Source organism: Podarcis filfolensis (genome assembly GCF_964270895.1).
Source record: "Podarcis filfolensis genome assembly, chromosome: 1".
Lineage (NCBI taxonomy): Eukaryota > Metazoa > Chordata > Lepidosauria > Squamata > Lacertidae > Podarcis > Podarcis filfolensis.
The window spans coordinates 36,393,139-36,409,654 of NC_139604.1; the positions used below are offsets into that span (position 1 = coordinate 36,393,139).

Consider the following 16,516-nt stretch of genomic DNA (forward strand, 5'->3'; position numbering starts at 1 on the left):
CTTGAACTGGATAGTTAATGAGAAGCTTCAGACAGTATGTAATAATAATGCTATGACTCTGAAAGCTTTTTAACTTTTAGTGTTTAGTCATTAGCCTTGTTTCCTATTGACCTGAAGAAGTAACAAATACATGCCAGCGATGGAAGACAGCTGTGAATCTAACCTTAATGGTCAAGTAAATAACTAAACAGAAATGCTTATTTAGAAGTTGCTCTGCAATGCCACCCGCACTGGTGTTTTGAGTCTGAGACTTCTGGAAGCCGCAAAGGTTTCTTCTAAACAACCCAAGATCCCAGTGTGTTTAGAAATGGGATGCCTTGTGGATCCCTGGCACTAGCTCATTACATACCAAGGAGCCATCGCCACAGACCTTCCCCATTATGTTTGTGATTCATTCCCAAAGGCTGTCATGGGTTCATGTCCTGAGTAAAATGCTGACAGACTCAGGAAAGGACATTATCCTTTGCCTTGTGTTGACTTCTAGGCTACCTTATTTACAAGTCAAGTCCAAGAAGTCATCATCAGGTTGTTGGGCAAGCATCCTTCTAGAGACTTTCTTCATTTCTCCCATGCCTACATCACTGCTGGTGCTTAGTTATACCAACATTGCCTATGTATTTCACAGACTGATTGTTGCTTTTATTCCAACCAACATATGGTTGCAGTTGGTTTCCTCCCCTCCACTTTAAAAACCAAACCAAACCAAACCTGGGAAAGCAGGGGTTGTCCTATCAGAAATAAACAGGACAGTCCAGAGACCCCCACTGTTGCCTGGAGAATCACACGATTTAAAAGCACTTTTTGTTACTGGAGCAATGCAAATGATGGAAGATGTCACTTTTATTCCAGTTTAGTTGTCATGGCTACCACCCAAAAAAACCCCTTGGGAACTGTAGTTTTGTGAAGCGCTAAGAAATTTCCAGGAAAGAAGTCAAAGGACAACCATTCCTATAGCTTCCTGGGACAGAAGGATAGTGATTGAACTGGCTTTTAAGACTGCACTGGGCATAGTTGAGGGATCCAGTTCACAAGGAGTGACTAGGCATATGAAGCAGACTTCCTATCTATAGATATGACCTCAATGCCTGGACTACATGAGAGTGGTTCTGGCAGGAGATGTGATGGCAGGGAAGAAGTCATCAGACAGAGCTCCAGTATTTCTCCACATTACGTTAACTTCGTGGAGTAGATGACAAATGAAAGGGTCATTTTGGTGAGATACCTGTGAAAACCAGGTCCTATAATTTTGGCAGAAGTGCCATAGCTCTGTGGTAGACAATCAGGTCCCATGTTCAATTCCTGGCATCTCCAGGTATAGCCAGGAAGGCCCCCTGTCTGACATTCTGGAGAACCCCTGTGAGTCAGTGTAGATAATACTGAGTTAGACGGACCAATATTCTGACTCAGTATAAGGCAGCTTCATATGCTCCTTAGGCACTTACTAGGCCTGAGATAGGCTCTCTGTATCCTATCTAGGCTCGGGCTAAAGCCGGAAGTGGCACGGATTTTTCTTTTTCTTATTTACATGGCCAATGAATGGAAGTGGGCATTGCCAGAACAGGCTCATCTCCTCTACCTGCACACATCAGTTGTAAGGACAGAAAAGATCTATAACTCAGGTGAAGTTAATGTTACTGTGTCTTCAGGATTTTGTTGCTGTTGTTTTCAAAAGTACCAGTAGTTGTTTTCAAATTCTGGAAGTTATTTCTCTGTAGGTTTCTATCCTCCACATTGTTTTCCAAAATGAATCTGTTGCATAGAGCGTCTGTGGGCTTCCTCCTATCCCATAAAACATCTCTCACAGATGTGAACAGAAGCTCCACATATGGGAAACCTGCATGATTATATTATGGGGCTAGAAGAAACTGTGTGTGACTTCAAAAGGGCCTTCCTGATGACAATACAAATCTAATTTAATTAAAACACTCCAGCATCTTGCACTAAATCCAACAATAAAGGGGATGAAAGAAGGGGGGATACTGGATGGGTACGCATATAACCACCAATATGATTAAGTGGGGGGGGGTGGTGCTTGAGATATCTATGGGTTTCTACTTCTGAGTGAAAATGCTACATCCACTCCTGTGATTAAGTGTTCTGAACGTGCTACAGAATCAGGAACATTTTTGTATTTCCATGTGCAGGAAGACAGGTGTTCCATCTGGAACCTGTTTGATGAGAGCACAATGGATTCTGTGCCTCATTCTCTTGGCCCTTGGAATCTGCAGTGGGGGGAAATAATCCTTCTGTGTCAATAGTGGTCCACACTGCACCCATTTCAAGGGCCTTAGCTATACACAGGATTCTACCCACTGAGGTCCCTAAGATCTAAATTCCCCTTTAGGATCTGGATTTTAGTTTTAGGGCTTTGATGGTCTATGTACGAAATGTGCTCCAGACGGTTTCAGTTTTGCTGCATGCAGCTATTTCACAGGCTTACTACAGCGCCTTTGATCCTCTTTGAGGTTGGCGTGTGGAAATATCTGGCTTTCATGTGGGGAGAATACAGCCAACTGTACAAAGGTAAGCGTCACATTCATTCCCCTATCCTCTTTTGCCTCAGGTAACCACTCCCTACTGTCATACAGCCCCAAGAAGAGGGCTTGTGATGGAAAGTCGACTTTAGGCTGAAAAATGTCGCCCAGCCCATCAATCAACCAACGAATGTACATGCATGTGTGAACCATACCTAAGGAAGAACGGGGAAGTATTCATTGAGTATTCTGTCATGTGACAAAGGTCTTTGAGAGCAGAAGCAGTAAAGGAAGCAGTAAAGCATTCTGGAAATGTTGAGAAATGCTGTAAAGCTGCACAATCACTCTGTATGCTGAATCATTGTGACTCATCTTGAAGATGACTCATTCTCTGTATAAATGTATCTGCTTGCAGGCAGACAGTTTGGAGCCTGTCAGTTTGGAGATAGCTTGGAGCAGGGGTCGGCAACCTAAGGTCCATGGACCACAAGTGACCCATGGGGGTCGTTTAACCGGCCCATGGACCCCCACCACTCGCTCGGTCGACTCTCCTGCAGCCAATGGGAAGCCACGCACACCTCCTCCATGCCAGAAGGAGTGCCGGAAATAGCATTTGCACATGCATGCGTGCGTGCACACTCCGGCCCACCGCAGCATCTGCGGGACCATGAACAGCTCCAAGTCACAAAAACTTTGCCAGCCCCTGGTTTGGAGACTCTGTGGAGCCATGAGTTACAGTGGAGTCACTGTGTGTATATGGAACCTGACTCAGAAGTGAAGCCTGTACTCTGTGTATGCTCTGAAGCTAGTTTAAATCTTCTGTTCACTATGCTGCTTATTTGCAAACAAGTTTTAACTCAGCAGAGCTTTTATTCTTTTAATGAAGAAGACTCTTCATTATTAATTTACACTGCGTGTCATATTCAGCTGAAATGTTGTGGCATAGATCCTCACTGCCACAGTTTGTGTCTCTAATAAAGTGTTTTGAATAAAGGATCTCTGAAATCTGATACATATATAGCCCTGCAGAGTATTTAAATAAATGTGTTAGGAACTTGAGGTATGTGTATATGTATCTGTATATCTCCACTTTAAACAAAGCTGTAAAATGGCTAATCCTTTAAATTATCTGTGGTGCCAGCTTTAGAATTTGCCATCTAGTGGCATACAGCAAGTGATTTCATTTAAAAGTTGTCTTTTTGCTTCTGATTGCATCACATGCTGGAGTCTTCTCTCCCACCCCCACCCCCATGTGATTATTAGAGCGACAAGAGATTTGTCTAACACAAATAATTTGTGATACTTGGTAGAGGCCAACCACATATTGCAGAGGGCTAGCTTGTTAAAATAACTTTCAAAACTTTCTGATACCCTTCAGCCCTAGGAAACCTTTAACAAGCAGCAGGATACAATAAGAAGTAGCTCAGACTTGGGAAAACAAGAAACAAAAATGGTTAAGTGCGGCGTGGGAAAGTAAAATGCACATATTGAAAAGGGGAGAAGACATGATGGCCAGGTATGTGAATGAAAGGTGTTTCAAAGGAAAATGGAAACCACTGGGATGTAAAGAACGCCAAGTAGTCTAACCACATATTGTTGAAACTAGACAAGTTTCTCTGTTACTTCAAGGAGAGCAGGTAACTCTTGTTAATAGCAAACTCTTGTCCAAACAAAGCCAAAGTCATTAGCTGTGACATTTATCAATCCAGCTGTTTACAGCTGAAATTAAATAAGGGTATGTCCAGTCATTAGGGTATTCAGTCCAGAGCTCTTATCTCATTCCCGAGGACCAGGGGTGAGGTTAGGGTAGAACTTGTCCCAGATGCAACTTGGAAGCATGTGTGCATAACAGGTGCAAACAGATTATTATTTTTTAATCTTAAAATTATTGTTTGATTATCATCCCCACTAGTACAGATTGATAGAAAACCTCTGTTAAATTTATAGCGCTAGACGTTTTGCTGGATGAAATCCAGTGCTACATTTCTGAATACTCTTTTGCACTATTTCAAGAGTGACCATCATGTGATGCGGAAAAATGTACACCCAGGCCCTATTAAATGTGATAAATGCATCTGATGGGGATGGGTCATGTGCAGTGCAAGGTATAAATAAGTACTAGGGGTGGGCATGGACTCCAGCATTGCCTTGTGTCTGCACAGTGTTTGTGTGTTTTAAATCTAATATATTTCTGAGTCGCTCTGTGCTCTCTCCGCTTCAGTTTGCATTTTGGGTTCTGAGTGAACCTGTTTAAAACAAGGCTATTAATGGAAAAATCTAAAAACATATATAACTTTTTTCTCTTTTGGCTAAAGTGAATGAAAATTACAGGTATAGGAGCCCCTCCAGAGTTGATTATTTCTGACAAATTGCAGACAAACAGGTCCAGGAGCTTTTGGTTGAGCGAAGTAAACATGATTTATTTTCCTTATGGGGGAGGGAAACAGGGGTTTGTCTCTTTTTCCCCTTATAATAATTAGGAGGCAGCTGAGTAATACATATTGTTGCTTCTGCTTTTGAGGGTTGTTTTTTCAAACTCTGTAGCTTCACACCAGCCCTCCTATTATTATTATTATTATTATTATTATTATTATTATTATTATTAATTTGTTTGTGTCCTCTGATAGTCCTTCACAGGTATTCCAATAGGCTTTTATAGGTACCTGAAAGACCTTACATTGCAAGCTGGCTGTTGAGAATGCTGCCTGCCAAGTTCTGAAGAGGTCTGAGGTTCTTTTTAAAAAACTAAAGCAAAGAGAGGGCTGTGAGTGGGTGGATGGGTGTGTGTGTGTTACCCTCTCTTTTAATTTTTTACTGCTCTGTTTAGCAACAACGAAACATCCCACAGCTCTTTAGTGCTTCACAGGCAATACAACTCACATAACAACAGGCACTGCCAGCACCAGGTTTCAGGGGGCCTTTGACACAGTGCCATCAATGGGCCCACACCATCCCAACAGACATCATATTTTTGGTGCCATCTATTTTTTGTTCTGCTGATACTTCCATGGCAGCAATAACAACACCACCACTTAGTGCCCTCCTAAGTGCAAAAAAGCAGAGACATCACCTTACCAACGAAGGTCCGTATAGTTAAAGCCGTGGTTTTCCCAGCAGTGATGTATGAAAGTGAGAGCTGGACCATAAAGAAGGCTGATCGCCAAAGAATTGATGCTTTTGAATTATGGTGCTGGAGGAGACTCTTGAGAGTCCCATGGACTGCAAGAAGATCAAACGTATCCATTCTTAAGGAAATCAGCCCTGAGTGCTCACTGGAAGGACAGATCGTGAAGCTGAGGCTGCAATACTTTGGCCACCTCATGAGAAGAGAAGACTCCCTGGAAAAGACCCTGATGCTGGGAAAGATGGAGGGCACAAGGAGAAGGGGACAACAGTAGACAAGATGGTTGGACAGTGTTCTTGAAGCTACCAACATGAATTTGACCAAATTGCGGGAGGCAGTGGAAGACAGAAGTGCCTGGCGTGCTCTGGTCCATGGGGTCACGAAGAGTTGGACACGACTAAACGACTAAACAACAAGTGCACCCCTGGGTGACTGTTTTAGTGGTGGGTAGATGGCAGTGTCACTTCTGAACAGGATCCAAGCTCCACTCCCATCCATGTTAGTCACCTGCCACTTTAATTTACCCAAAGCAAATGTCCCACCCACATGGCTGCCTGGAAGTCCAGCAAGGGGGGTGCTGGAGTGATACAGCTGCCTTGGGCCAGCGCGGGACTCTTTTGAGCTCTCAGTCAGTGCCCAACCTGATTGCACAGCAGTGCCAGAGACAGGGGCACACTTCAGACTTTCCCATAATGCCTGGGGGCCTTGAGGGCACGTGATGGTGGAGTGGGGCCAGTGAGCATGGCCCACTCTCTTTTCCACATGTGATGGTAATCTTGTGAGGGGAGAATCACTGAATTGTGCTATAAGCTGAAGCTGGTTCCAGTCATTTTTGTTCCTACACAAAACAGTCTTTCATAATAAAATTCTATACTTGGGAAAGAAGGGATGTCTCTTTAGGAGTGCTGGTGTGTGTGTGTGTGTGTGTGTGTGTGTGTAGCCAGTAACAGCCATTTTAATGTAATTGTATTAATTCAGAGCTTATTTATATTTTATCATCAGGTTAGGTTTCTTTCACCTCCAAGAGCTAATTTTTTTCCATACTGTCTGCTTTCATTAAATCCAAAATCTAGGCCAGTTTAGCTAGGTTTTATGGATCGTTTCATGTGACATTTGTAACTTGGCAGACACCGAGAGTGCGGATGTACGAAAACAGCATCCTCTGAAACAATAATGGATTAAGGTGTTCCTGCTTGTTTTGTGTGTGGTGGCCTTTGCCAGTTTAATATTGAAACCATTTCATTTAAGCTACACTCTGAACTTCATTAGCTCCAATATGTAAACAGTTTATCATAGAGGCCTGCCTTTTGGTGGGTCGCCTTGTGTGGGACAGTGGTCACCTTTTATTTCCATTGCTTTATCTGGATTTTCCAAGCATATTATCCCATCATGTGCAAATTTTCCAACTCTCACAAATCAACAAGAGGTAGAAGATTTTTTAAAAGGACATAACTTCTCCGCCAGTGAGATATGCTAGATACCCAAGTACTGTAGTTTTCAGTCTCTTAAAAAAAGGGGGGGGAGTTTAAATACTTGCTTTATAAGCCTAGACATCTTTAGAATACATTGTAAAGAAAAATCTCCAGGTTGGCCTTTGGGGTAAAATTGAGTGGATCTGAAATTCACTTGTTCCCATATGAAAGTTTTGTTTGCTTATCTCCTAGGAAGAATTAGGGCCCCGTAGAGCAGATCAGTAACTATGTAGGATACCAGAAATAGTTTCAGTTTTGCTCAAGAGTCTAGATTGTGTGTGTGTGCATGTGTGTGTGTGTGCGCGCACACACACACACACACACACACATGTGGGCATTTGCATATACACACACTTCACGTCAGAGGTCCATATCTCATTTTGTGCTTCTTTCACTTCACTTTATTTATTTTTGAAGCATGGGGATACCTGGAGACAAAATCTATGTAACCTGAGTAAAAGCATCTTTCTTTCTTTCTTTCTTTCTTTCTTTCTTTCTTTCTTTCTTTCCTTAGTGTAGTAAACCATAACTTTTGAGTTTGCTCACCCAGCATTATTTGTTTAATAGAAATATTTTCCGTACCACCTGGTTCTGGCACAAAGTCAAAAATTTGCATTTATATGAGGTAGTTTATCAAATATAAGTCTGTTAAATACACATTGCATTTTGTTTGTGAGAAAATCTGTTCATATTTAATGTAGTTTTTTAAAAAAAATTAACCTTAATGAAAGCTTCTGAAAATTGTTGTTCTAAGCATTTGAAATATGCAACACGAACCGGTTGAAGACATAAACATGTTTTCCATTATATGTTATCAGATAGCCCAAAATTACTTCAAAGAAGAAATGTGGGACTATGTTAAATTAAAAAGATAAGAAAGCATTTAGTTTAAAAAGCAAAGGTTTTTAGAAGAGTAAAGCATCTGACAGTTAACCCCAGCATTTCATAATCTCCTACTGGGTGGGACAGCAAAGGAGAGCAGGGAGAGAAAAGATATTTTAGTTTTTATATATGCATGCTCATACCATCTACACCAACATACGGACATGCTGACAAATATAGCTGATCAGATATATGCAAGGGGGGAAAAGACATATTTGTTTTGCGTGGTGATTTCAAAATGTAATTATTTGCACATGGTACAACATTGCTACCTTTGAGCTCTCAGGTCCTATTGGCAGTGTGTGCCTCTGCAGCACATGCAACAACCCCAATAGATTCAAGAGCAGCTTTCCCCTGAAGTTCCAGCAACTGATTTAAACTTCTACCATGAATCTGAAGTCATCAAAATATCCCCAGCCATTTAACACACCCAAGAAGAGAACCTTAGATGTTCTCTTCTCTGGAGCGATCTTCCATGACATGGTATGTCTCATCATTGTTGAGTTGTTCTATTTTGTATTTGAACATTTTCTTACCACAAAAACTTTTTGAAAAAAAAATAATCACCAGTTGGAGATTGGGCATGAGAGTCCATAATCTTCTGGTTTAACTGTTTCCATGCTGAATCTCCTAAACTCCTTGTCAAACGTAAGGAAAGTTCTCTGGGCTCCTAAGAGAGAAAGCCACAAATGTGATGTGCAGGTGCCCCAGTGTGTTGTATCTCTTGGCCACAGTTCATGAGTTCTGATGAACATGTATAATGCTGGGCATTCAGGATCTACACAATCCTTCCCTATTGGCAAAATAATCCCCACAGGTATCATTTTACGTGAGGGACGTGGGTGGCGCTGTGGGTTAAACCACAGAGCCTAGGGCTTGCTGATCAGAAGGTCGGCGGTTCGAATCCCCGCAACGGGGTGAGCTCCCGTTGCTCGGTCCCTGCTCCTGCCAACCTAGCAGTTCGAAAGCACGTCAAAGTGCAAGTAGATAAATAGGGACCGCTCCAGCGGGAAGGTAAACGGCATTTCCGTGCGCTGCTCTGGTTCACCAGAAGCGGCTTAGTCATGCTGGCCACATGACCCGGAAGCTGGAAGGATTATAGGCAGGGGGCAGGCATCGAGAAACAAGAGCAGATGCCAGCATGCTCATGGGAAATCCAAGTTGCGGAAGTACTAATATTGTTAGGGGAAAAGAGGGTCCAATGCAGGGGCCAGCAACCTTTTTCAGCTGTGGGCCAGTCCACCGTCCCTCAGACCACGTGGTGGGCCAGACTATATTTTGGAAAAAATAATAATGAATGAATTCCTATGCCCCACAAATAACCCAGAGATGCATTTTAAATAAAAGGATACATTCTACTCATGTAAAAGCACGCTGATTCCCAGACTGTCCACGGGCTGGATTTAGAAGGTGAATGGGCAACATCCGGCCCCCAGGCCTTAGGTTGCCTACCCCTGGTCCAATGAGCACTGAATGCTGAATATCTCTTGGATAGAAGGCAAAATATGGAAAACTAGGAGTGGAACTGGAGTTTCCTAGAGAAGGGCATGAATGGCCAGAACCAGTTGTAGGAGTGCCCTATAATGAAACATTTTGTTGCAGGACTTGCTTGTACAGTGGTACCTCAGGTTAAGTACTTAATTCGTTCCAGAGGTCCATACTTAACCTGAAACTGTTCTTAACCTGAAGCACCACTTTAGCTAATGGGGCTCCTGCTGCCACCGCACCACCACCGCACGATTTCTGTTCTCATCCTGAAGCAAAGTTCTTAACCTGAAGCACTATTTCTGGGTTAGCAGAGTCTGTAACCTGAAGTGTATGTAACCTGAAGCGTATGTAACACGAGGTATCACTGTAGTTTTGAAAACCAAGAGGATTTTCTTTTGTGGCTGGCATCTGGGAGTCTAAGTCACCTTAACAGACCTCATTCATATAATAACATTTGCTTCTAGGAAAAGCACAAATTGCCGTGAAGACGTATTAAAAGAGTCAATGCCTTGAAAAAATAATGATGGTATAGTGGTTAGCTCATAATATGCCCTGGATTGCCAGGTCATGTGTTAAATCCAGATGAGGGTCACTGATGCCTGGTGTTAGCCCAAATGAGTCCAATGTTAATACTGAGAAATCCTTGCAATGAGCTCACCACCTGTCCAGTGGATTGCAGAAATCCTACTTGTATAGGTTCAGTTTAAACCTGATGCTTACTAGGAAGCTTAAATTGGAAGTAGGTAATCTGGCTTTTGATTTTCATTACTGCTTGCAAGTATTTAAATTCTCCTCTTCTACCTAGATTTTTATGTTTTAAAAGGCCCCAAATCTTCTTCTTTTTTTTTTGCTATTATACACTGATATTAATATCTATGCTTTAAATATATAATCCATAACCCCATACCTTTCAGATCTATGTTATGTGCTATGTTTGCAAACACGTACCTCTGGATAATTGTGCTATAATCAACCCCCACTTTCTGACAGGGGTAAACACCATAGATCTTGGTTTGATCTCGTCTGTATTTGGAATTAAATGTAGCATGTACACTTGTTTACTTCCCCTAGGCTTCTGTGTGTGCGCATGTGTGAAATTATATGCACTTAGTTCAAACTCAATATGCTACCACTGCAGCTGTGATTCTTGTTCCAGTTCCTGAAATGAAGAATTTTTTTTCCAGTTGGTACATATGATGATCTCTGTGTTCTGAGGGATAATCTCAGCAGTACTTACAATCCATAAGGATTCTCTCCCCACCCCCGTTTTGTTATCATATGTCCAAAGTTTCAACCCACTAAATACACACTTTTTGTAAGTGTATAATAGCTAACCTCAGGCCACTAATAGATTTAACCTTGCACGTTTTGTAGATCTTTTAAAGTGTTATGGTTTGAAGGTCAACTTCTCTGTCTTACTGTAAAGGAAAGCAAAGAAAGGAATAAAATTAGAAAGAATTAATTCTTCAAAAAGTTTATACAAATCAAAACCCTGCAGTTTCACACTGAGAACAAAAGAAGCATATTAAACACCAAAGTTTATCAAGACAAATTAGGTCCCAGTTTCAAATTTTCTTTAATCTTTTGCATCTGAACGTTTTTTTGCCTCATGCTGTTTTCCCTAGTTAAATGTTAAAATGAATTCTAGCCAATACCATTGACTTCCTCCTTTAAAAATATTGAGACACATAATAAAAAATTAATTACTTCCCCTAATTTCCGTGTGATTCTTTAAAAAGATGTAAAATTCATTTAAAGTAAGTGGTGACTTTGTCTTTGAAGATCACGACAATTAACATGGATCAAAGCGTAGGTTCTGTAACGATGATAGCTTATTAGCATAATGAAATTAACTTAGAGACAAGAATCTTTAATAGGTACAACAAAAACGCTTTAATAATACTTGAAGAAAATTATGTATTTGCTAGAAGTACAACAGTTTCAGACTTTCGATCCAATTAATAAGTTGTTAATTAGCTTTTTTCCCCAAACAATGTGCACTTTAAGTTAACATCTGGCCACTGGATAACACTGTTCTGTGGTACTTTTTGAGATGGACAGTAGAATTGTAAATCTGTTTTACTGGAAACACATTTTGGGGCTCATCTTTGGGAAACAGATCTCATATTCCATAATCTATTTCCTCCTATATCCAAGCCAATTAAAGGGGAGGATTAATTCAATGATCTAGAGGGAGGAATGGGTAATGTCCTTAATTGTAGCTGTAGTGTCTGGTACATATGTCTGGGTTTCTCTGTTATATAGTTTCTATATTCAACAGTTTGTGTGCTTTTATATGGTGCTTTTGTGCTCATACCTACTATGGAAGTAATTCTGCAATGAAAATACAAACACTTTCAAACATTTATCCAAACTTTTTTAAAATGTAAAAATGCCCATTGGTTTTCATTTTTCAAAAACTTCACAGAAGGTTTTGCTAAGAAGCTATCTACAGACTAGACTAAAAGCTGTTTGGGAGCAATGAACTTTTAGGATAACAGAGCAATTTAGCCCCTTTGCCTTCTGTACATCATTATATATAAACATAAGCCCTGTTCGCTTATTTCTTCTGATATGAAGAAAGGCATGGATGGAGGATTGGGGACTGCTGCAACCTCTATGCACTTATAGGCCCTTTGGTCACAGAACCTATCCAAAATCCACATCTTCTATTTGTCTAGGGCCTAGACTAAAGAATCTTCATACAAGATCCTACATGCAGTGATATTGCTCCCCCCACCCCACCAACATGATGTGCTGCGTTTGCCTGTTAAGGATTAATCTGTAGTGCAGCGAAGTCAAACGCAGAGTCAAAATTCACAGTAAAAAAGAAAAACTTCACTGAGGCAAACAGACTTCTTTACAAATACTGTACAAACAATAATGGAAGAGAGCAAAGTAAAAAGAAGAGCACACTGAGCCCATGTATTTATCCTTCCTGGCTCCATGTGACTTCCTGTAATTGAAACAATGTCTGTATAAGGAATGAGTCAGAGTGAGTCAGCTAGAAGAATGAATCTGTACTTTTCAGCATTTTCCAACACTTTACTGCTTCTGCTCTCAAAGACCTTTGTCACATGACAGTAGGTTTACCCTTGAATAAAACTTAGTTGAATGCTGCCCTGCATTTATAAATTATTGCTATTTTTCCTTTTCAAATATGGCACAGCAAATTTATGATTGCTGAATTACCCCCAGCAGAATATTCTGCATTTGTTGGCTTCTCATAGCAAGGGAGCTACTCCCTGCAATCCAATAGCAGGCTATGTAATGAGGCACCACTTTGGTCAGTCATGTCAGTCATGTCCCCTGGAGAGAAGGAGTGAGGCAGCAGTGAAATCAATGTGGTGCAAACACACTGGTGGTGCCAGTCTGGCACTCCTGCCACTGTATTTACACAGCATTGACCTCGCTGCTGCCCCCCTCCTTGCCTTCCGGTGAGCAGTAGCAACCTTTCCAACAGATTTTTCCCCCCTTGTGGCACAGCTTGTTTCTTCCCAATATGCAAACTAAGCAGGTGAAACTATAAGATCCTGCTTTTGTTTTTGTTTTTTTAAGAAATATTTATTAAGATTTTACAACAACAAATATACAAAAACACATAATAAAAGAAACAAAAAGATAAGAATAAACACACAGAAAAAATAAGAAAAATTAAAAACAATTCTTTTTCATAACTTAAAACTCATTTGCTTGTTTCTTTGACTTCCTCACACCTCCCCTTCTTGTATTCCCATTTAAATAATCAAATCAGCAAATCCTTACCCTCTTTCATTTATCTTATCTCTATAACTTAACATTTTATAACTCAGTATTTTCATCCATTATCAATTCATTTTTGCATATTCTTATTAACTTTGTTGCTAATACCACTTATTTCCAATCCAACATCATTTTAATTATGTTTTTACCTATTTATACCCTTTTTCCATATTATTAAAGCATTACAGCTGGAAACCACTTAATTTCTATCCAACATCATTCTAACATTCATTAATTTTACAGTATTTCTGTAGATAGTCTTTAAATTTCTTCCAATCCTCTTCCACCGACTCTTCTCCCTGGTCTTGGATTCTGCCAGTCATTTCTGCCAATCCCATATAGTCCATCACCTTCATCTGCCATTCTTCCAGGGTGGGTAAATCTTGTGTCTTATAAGATCCTGCTTTTGTATACATAACTGAGGTTGGTGGACCTCAATAGATCAGCATGGCTTCCTTTCAGTCCTTTGATGGAGAATGTAATCAAACCTCATGTGGGCAAGACATTCCCACCAAGAGGCAAGCTCCAAACCAGAAAGGAGATCAACCCAATTGGTCTCCTTTTTACTGCGAGAGAGGCCAACCACTGTCCTCTCCAGTGGCCACTTCTGCAACCAACACAACTGCTACAAGCAGGCCTAAGCAATCTAGAGTAATACAATCACCGCCTCTGATGGATTCTTCCATCAACTGTGAAGCACCATGGGTGGAAGCAACAGAGTCATTAAAACAGTACAGTGCCATTAGCTTCCCATTGCAGAAATGGGGGAGCGAAATAAGTTACTTCAGCCACCAGCCTAACCAGCAGCAGCATCTGCACAAAAGCCAATAATGAGTTAATGTAGATTAATAGAGGGGTGTCTTCAACCTTAGCATTAACAGTGCCAAAGACTCACACATGTGAAGAAATTGACTATGAAAAATCTTGATCAATTTCTACAAAATCCTGACTAGAAGTCCAATTCCAAAATAATTTCTTGTAGTTGAGAAATATTTTAGGTCAGTTTTTCATTTCCTATTCCCTTTGAAATAACCCAATTTCCCTGTTAATATGTTGCTGTTGATGTTACTCCCTGCCTTCTGTGGCTGCTCTTAGTTGTGTCCTGGATTTGACTTTTCCCTGATGGCTCCATTCTTTTAATGCTGTTCTTTTCTGTTTTTGGAATAATTCATGTTGTGTGCTCCCATTTGCATGGAGTGAAAACAACCACAAGTAACTTTGAGGAGGATTTCACACACACACACACACACACACACACACTTTTCCTGCCATAAACTAGTTTCAGGGAACTTCCACATTGCCCTTTGTGCTGGCATTGATGCTAGGCTAAGGTATCTTAATTTGGACCTTGTAAGCCCGTAAATCATGCTCACATTAAGTAACAGGCCAAGCCTAGTTCAGGATTCCCATGGCTGGCATAACCATGAACAGCACAGACTAGATTGATGCACCATATCTGTAAACAGGAAAGCAAACGTCTCTTCCTGCACACACGAGTTGCCCATTTTGGTTCCTGGTTTTCCTGCAAACCAGCCTGAAACAATGGATATCGCCCAAACACAAACACTTCTTCTAGCAGGAAGAATGGGAAGCCATGAAAAGTATGACTGGGTATGGAGGATAAAGCTGTAAAGGAACCAGAGGTGCCGAGTTGTGCCCAACATTGAGGAACCCCGGCATGCACCTATAACACTGTTGCAAGGCTGTTGCATTGGGAGGATGCCGAAAGCGGGAGGAGGCTGAGCGTGACTGGCCCTGTGGAGGAAGTGAGCTCAGTAGAAGGGGCAGACTGGGGCGAGGCATGATGGGACTTGTAGTCCCCACTCACCCTGCCCCGGAGGCTGGACTGGGAGGTGTGGCAGAGGCAGAGATGCCACAGCAGCATTGACAGGAAGGGAAGCTTTCCTTTTGCCGCCACTACAGGCTTTGGGGGTTCAGGTATATGGTTGCCTCCAACTCAAGAGGCCCGTGCTCGGCCTCCTCTGCCCCCTCAGCATGTGTGACTGTCACATCAGGAGGAAGCTGATAGTTGGAAGGGGGCCCCTCAGCCCTGGCCTAACAGACATGGAGGGGGCTGAAGACCCCCCAGCCCTATAGAGTTGGCGTCTATGAAGGGAACAGACTAACACAGGGAATTTTTATCCTTCTTCCTGCCCAAAATCAAGTGCCTCAACCTAGTACAGGAAAGTTGTGTTAATGTGAATTCTGGCCTGTGTGACAGTACTGTGGAGCAAAGGTGAACTTTGCACTAGAAGTCCTTTCCCTTCCAGCGTCCATGCTCAGCCATTCTGTCACATTCTGTCCTCCTATTGCAGACTTTAGCGTATGGAACTAGGACTTTAGCATTTTGAAACAGGTTATAGCTCTATGGTAGAGCATCTGCTTGCATGCAGAAGGTCCCAGGTTCAACCCCCAGTTTTTCCAGGTAGGGCTGGAGAATTTGGTGAAATGGTGCCCTGCCGATTCTTTGCCTGCAAATAGGATGGGGACTTTTGAGAGTCCACTTCTGCACAGCTCCAGTACTAAATATAAACTAATGTCTTCCCATCCCCCCCCCCTCGGACTTCCCACAGGATCTCTTCTGAAAGCATTCCAAACAAGGATACAGCTACTACTGCAAAACATTTGTTCCACTGTCACCACTGCCAAGAAAGGACTGAAGCTGTGAAATCAAAACTTCAGAATCAAATTATGAAGTGAAAGCATTCCTGCAGTGCAAATCAGCTGTTGGGTGCTCTTTCTTTTGAGTGAAGGTAGGCTTGAGTGGGCAATGAAAGTAACTTGCCCAGATGCCCCCAGAAACCTAGCTCAGATTAAAGGAGATTAAACAAATTCGGACAGCATAGGTCTGTTACAGCCTCCCTCAGCCTGAAGTTTTGGTGTCCTGCTGATGTTTTGAACTACAAGTCTTATCACCTTTGACAGTTGGCCATGCTGACCAGGACTGGTAAGAGCAGTGGTCCAACATGTGGAGGACACTAGGTTGAGGAAGTCAGATCTATTTGCTGCTGTTAGCCAGAACAGCTGAATGTAATCTCCAAAAGCAGAGACAGCATACTTCTGAATGCCATATGCTAGGGTTGACTTCCCCAACTTGATACCTTCCACATGCTTTAAACTACAACTCCTATCATCCCCTGACCATTGGCTATGCCAGATAGGGCTGATGGGAGTTGCAGTTCAAACTTCATGTAAGGCACTACTTAAGAATCTTTCTCCGACTCCAAGCCACTATTTCAGAGCCCCAATAGTATAGTTTTCTTTACTACAATGGACCAGATAGGATAATATACTTGTGCGGATTGCTGTCCTAA

General features: G+C 41.7%; 1 long non-coding RNA gene across 1 annotated transcript; it reads left to right on the top strand.

The window, feature by feature from the left end:
• Nucleotides 1-2,258: 2,258 nt before the first annotated feature.
• On the top strand, nt 2,259-16,045 carry LOC310747961. Its single transcript, XR_014541043.1, has 2 exons — nt 2,259-2,523; nt 15,776-16,045. It is a non-coding gene; the product is annotated as an uncharacterized lncRNA (long non-coding RNA).
• The last annotated feature ends 471 nt before the right edge of the window (nt 16,046-16,516 follow it).